The 5,585-nt window shown below is 48.1% G+C and overlaps 1 pseudogene; it reads right to left on the bottom strand.

Annotated features, from left to right (window-relative positions):
- Window positions 1-285: 285 nt before the first annotated feature.
- On the bottom strand, window positions 286-921 carry LOC112448831 (large ribosomal subunit protein uL16-like; annotated as a pseudogene).
- Window positions 922-5,585: the final 4,664 nt, after the last annotated feature.

A 5,585-nucleotide genomic window follows, 5' to 3' on the forward strand; every position in this document is an offset into this window, starting at 1 on the left:
ATCCCTTGAAGGAAGGCATGGCAACCCACTCCAGTATTCTTGCCTGGAGAATCCTATGGACAGAAGAGCCTGGCGGGCTACAGTCCATGGGGTCACACAGAGTCAGACACGACTGAAGCAGCTTAGCATGCAGGCAGGTGTAAGGAAGGGACAGCTGCCATCTGTCCAGGGGGCCACGATTAGGGATGCATTTAACCCCACAACCATCTGAAAGGAGCCGCTTTTTCTGCCACCATGTTTTAAAATTCATCCACATTAAACTTCATAAATCCCCATGACAAAAATCTTCTGGCGGCCAGGGAGCTTGAACATGGCTGCGTGGAGGGTCTCAATCACCTGCCCCTTGTTCTGCAGCTTGGTGCGGGTGGACATTACGACTTGGCCCATGTGGACCCTGGCCACCGCGCCCTGGCACTTTCCAGAGGCACTGCGCACACCTGTCTGGAGCCTGTCAGATCTGATCAGCTCCAGTGCGGACAATGTCTTATGGATGCAGGTGATGTGGATGGGGTGGAGCTGCACGCAGATACGAGAGCCATCTTTGGCACAGCTTTTCACCAGGTACGTGTCGGCACAAATATAAGCAGCCTCCAGGGCTTCAGTGGGAACTTACCTACTTTCGTCTCCTTCCGCCCCAGGTCAAACATGTGGATCGTAGTATCAGGGACACCTCAGCAGAAGTGAGACTTTGCGTACAGCTTGTTCTTATGATACCGATACTGGTAACGCCAGGCTGGGAGGCGGCCCATGGTGACACCAGGAACGATGAGTCAAAAATCTGCTGGGAGGCACTGAGACTTGCTGGTGTCCATTGGGAGCTCAATACACAGGAATTCCTCCTAGCAATGGGAAACGTCTAAGAATGGAAGGACCTGCCCCCACGGGTGGGAATACTCCATCCGTGAGGAAATTCAAGGACAAGTTAGATGACCTCCTGATGGGAGAGTGGAAAGAGGATGCTGTGACAGGGGGATTTCCAAATCTGATGGAGCCTGGGTCTGGTGGACCGGCCAGGCCTTTCACAGGGAGCGGGAAGCTTTCCAAATGGAGCAGAAGCAGCTCTCTCATCAGTCTGCCTCCTGCCCGATAAGGGTGTTCACTGTGTTGAGGACTCGGCTAGAAATCCATCCAAACTAAACTGAGGGTTTGTGGGCACAGTGGTTGGAGCAGGGCTGTTTCCTGCAGAGGGTTGTCTTTCCATCACAGCTGAGACCAAAGCCTGAGAACCAGGTTCTGTGTGATGCCAGCAACCCTGCCTCCCAGCTGGAAGGGAAGATCTATTTACATAGAAAGTCAGTAACAATAGGGACCAATTTGTGGTTGAGCCACAGTAAGAAGTCTGAAATGGGCTGGGTGAGCCTGCATTAGGGTTGCTGGGTAGGACCTGGACACTTAGAGATGTGGGCCAGAAATCAAGGCAGGGCGTCTGATGGGTGAAAAGGGCCCTGAGTGACACTCAGCTGCAGAGAGGAGGGCGGCTTGAGTAGAGAGTGATGTCAGATCCACATTGTGAGGGCTTTCTTGCCCAGCCTGCCTCCCCTGGACAGTGCTTCCTGGACATCTGGCTGCTCTCTCATCCTTGCCTAATTCTGATGGTGTGTAGCAGGGGAGGGACTCAGTACAAGTGCAGAAAAAAAGTATTAGTCGCTCAGTTGTGTCTGACACTTTGCGACCTCATGGACTATAGCCCGGCAGGCTCCTCTGCCCATGGAATTCTCCAGGCAAGAATACTGGAGTGGGTTGCCATTTTCTTCTCCAGGTGATCTTCCCGACCCAGGGATGGAACCTGGGTCTCCTGCGTTTCAGGGTGTGAATTTTCCAGTGTGCTGGGCTTCAAGCTGAGGAAGGACCAGAGAAGTTGGAAGAAGGGGAAAGAGAGGGATGGGAGGATGAAGGCTGCTGCAAAGGAAGGCTGCTTGGCTGTCAGTGTGAGAGAGAGGGAGTCAGAAATGAAATGCTCGCTCCTTTCCAGCTGGGAGTGGGTGGGCTCCGGGAGAGAGGGTGAGAGTCACCAGAAAGGGATGGCCGATGTCTATCGCGTGTTCTCTGCTTCTGTTGACATGTCAGGAGCCCCCGATGGCTCGTTGGCCTGGCTGGGGATGCGGACACCTTTGGATGGATGGAGACCATGGGACGTGATGAGTCAACCCTCACAGTTACTATTTGCTGAGTACCAGCCATTCAGCAAGCAGTGTGTTGGCTTCACGAACATGATCTGTTCTAAAACCACTCCCAGGGAGGCAGGCCAGGACCTGCCAGCCCGAGGAGGAAGCTGCCAAGAGGATCGTGTGAATCTCTAGGTGCCAACGAGGAGCTCTGGGGTGGATCCTGAACCCTCCTGACCCCCAAGCCTATGCCCAGATGGCGTGTGACGGAGCCCTCCTCATGCTTGGCAGGTCCCAGGAGCAGTCTCCAGGTTGTGTAAGCGCCGTTCCCTCTGTGGGTCAGCATCTGAACCCCTCCCTCCGATGGGAGACTCAGAGGCCGGTGGAAAGGAAGAGGCAGGGGCCATTCTCTGGCGGCCCTGGTCCATTAAGGCCCAGGGGCTCTAAAGATGCTGCTGCTGGCCCGCCTCCCACTGAGGGGAAATGCAACATGCTTTTGACTTTATGTGGTTAAATTGAGGTTAAGCCAAGTTCTGTGTAGCTGTTTCTACACATATTAGGAAAACCAAACAGCTGCGGGGCTGGTGTCAGCAAGATCCCTGAACCTGTTTGAACCTGGCTGGGCCAGCTTTGTGTGAGTTGTGGCTGTGGCTGCGTCTATTGAAACAGTGCTGAAGGGCGCTCAAACTCCCTGCCACCCTGCCCACCCTTCTCACTCTCATCCCCCATCCCAAACCCTTCATCAGCCCCTTTCTCCAGAAAAGGTGGAGGAAAAATTACCCTTGCTGGATGCCGATCGAAGGGCTGCCTGTGTCCTGCACACTGACGACATTGTTTAAGACTGTGCCACCTCTGTGAAAATATTGGTTCTGTCGTGATGCCAAGATTTCTGAGTTAGCTATCAACCAGGTCTCCTTGTGCAAACTCAATATGCTCTGAAAGGTTTAATCAGCATGAGATCTTTCTTAGAAAATGGTCACAGTGCTTGTGTGCCCGTCTCCTCTGTTCCTGCTGGCCACCAGCAGCCACTAGGGTAGGAGCCACGAAGGTTGGGCCTTGGACATTATGACATAGCCAATGGCTGGGGAGGGCTTCCCTGGTAGCTTAGTCGGTAAAGAATCCGCCTGCAATGCAGGAGACACAGGTTTGATCCCTGGGTTGGGAAGATCCCTTGGAGAAGGAAATGGCAACCCACTCCAGTATTCTTTCCTGTGAAATCCCATGGACAGAGGAGCCTGGTGGGCTATATGTCTGTCCACAGGGTCACAAAGAGTTGGACGTGACTGAATCGACTGAGCACATACGAGAAGGGCTGAGGAATTCTTTCTCGAACAGTCTGGCAGAGAGGACAACTCTAATTCTTCCTGGAGTGTCTTTAGAAACCATTGTTTAGAGAATATTGTTAAGCCAAGTATTAAAAGGAAAGTGTCAGAGTGGAGAAGGAGACTCATTGTTTGTGTTTAAACCTTTGGTGTTTGGATTCAGAGACTGTCATTAATGAAGTCAAGACTTTAAACCATGGGTATCCATTAGCTTGGAAAGGAAAATTTAATGATATTTCCTTTGATATAATCACCTTGGAAAACAGTGTTATAATTCCAAGGCTCTAAGCAAACTTTGCAATCTTTTTTTTTTCTTTGGTAAAATAATTCTATACAGATATGTAGATTGACAAGTGAAATTTATTTGGGAATGAGGTTATTTAAGCCATTAATTTACTTAGGATTAGAAGAGATTATTTGTAACTACCAAAAATAAATGAGGAGATTAAAATTTATGTAACCATCAGATTGACTTTTTTTTTAAGAAAACTTAAGCACGGCCAGAAATTAGTGACAAAATGAGTGGAGCTTTGAAGTAACTGATTTAATATGTAGAATATACAAAGGACAATGGTTGGATAGACTCATCAGATAAACTTGCTCTTGCCTTTCTTCACCCCCAACCCCATCCTGTTACTGTGTCCAGTTGCTTACACATGACTGTTTTGAATTATGGATTTTCAGCAGGGAGGACATTAATAGAGAAATATGTACTTGAAGCAGTGGGCTGGGAAGTTAGATTCTAGGCTTATTACTTCTCTGTTCCTAACTCCCTGTATGACCCTGGTCAAAGCAATTCACCTCTCTGAGCCGCAGCTTCTCTGTCTGTGAAGGACTATTGCTTGTCAGCTGCTGTAGGCAGGGGCGGGGGAAGAAAAGCAAGGGAAAGGCTGGGGGACGTTTGGTTGGGAAGCAGCAGAGGAGTCGTAGATGGCTCCTGCGAATCCTCCATGCCTCTGATTTTGGCCCTTTCTCTGGACTGATGTTTGTAATCTGTGGTCCCATTACAAACCTGTGGGTAACACAGCCCGTTACTCCAAAATATTGAAAGCAAATATTAACTCAAGATAATGTAACTTGAGCAACACGAAGGTCAGCGAACCCAGAAGAAGAAAATAATCCCCCTGTGTTAAAAACGATGGGACATGATGCTTCCAGAATTGTTCATAAATTCCTGCTTTGTGGCAGCAAGAACCGGCCTGAGAAATGAAGGCTGGGGTATCTCAGGGCAGCGCTGCGATCATGCAGATGTGCGCACTGGCCGCAGTTGCTAAAGTGCTTCATGGCTGATAAGGTGCTAGTTACAGAGATGGGAACTAAATTTATAGTCGGCTTTTGTGGAGCCAATTTCCATGTTGTGCTGCCGGAGTTGAAAACGCAAGGAAATGTGCTTGAAGCCAAAATTGGCTTTGTGGCTCCAGTTTCCTCAGCTCAGCACCACCTGCCTCCAATCAAACTGTCCAATTACAGGAAACAATTGTTTTCTTGCTTTCTGGGAAGTGAAGAAATTCATCCAGTAAAGGACTGATTTCTAAATGTTTCTCCCCCATCTCACCCCTTTTTAAAAAAGATAAAAGAACAGAAATTAACAGCAGATCCAAAACATCAACACTGTTTCAGGGTTGGGGAGAAAGTGTTTCCCTAACAAATTACTTTCAGAGTTCAAAAACCAGAGTGATGTGGTCCATGCATTATGGTGCGATGGACCACAGACTCCGGATCTATAATTACCTCTGATAATAATGTTATTAGCCACTCAGAAGAAAGGTTCTCCCTTTTAAGATGTGAGGCAGTAATTAAAGGCTGTGAATTTCACAGGTGAAATCTTGCAGAAAGTACGATTTTAAAGTCAAAGAATTTAGTGATCCACCTCTGGTTAATTAAACTTTCTTCTCAAAATAAAATCTTGTATTTGAAACAATGAAATTGGTGGCAATGATACTATTTATCTCTGAGCCCAAGTCTCATTTCTTTAAACTTCAAACTGACTTGCTTAAGCTGATTTCTCTGAAATAGCTGAAATAACAGCAGAGAAGTTGAAAGGAAAATAAACCACTGGACACGTGGAGATATTTAGCATGCATTGAGCAAGGGTAATAATTATAGTACATGCTTTCCTCTGGCAGGTAATATTTTAATGGAACAAACAGACAAACTT

This window comes from Bos taurus, chromosome 11 (genome assembly GCF_002263795.3).
Source record: "Bos taurus isolate L1 Dominette 01449 registration number 42190680 breed Hereford chromosome 11, ARS-UCD2.0, whole genome shotgun sequence".
Classification (NCBI taxonomy): Eukaryota; Metazoa; Chordata; class Mammalia; order Artiodactyla; family Bovidae; genus Bos; species Bos taurus.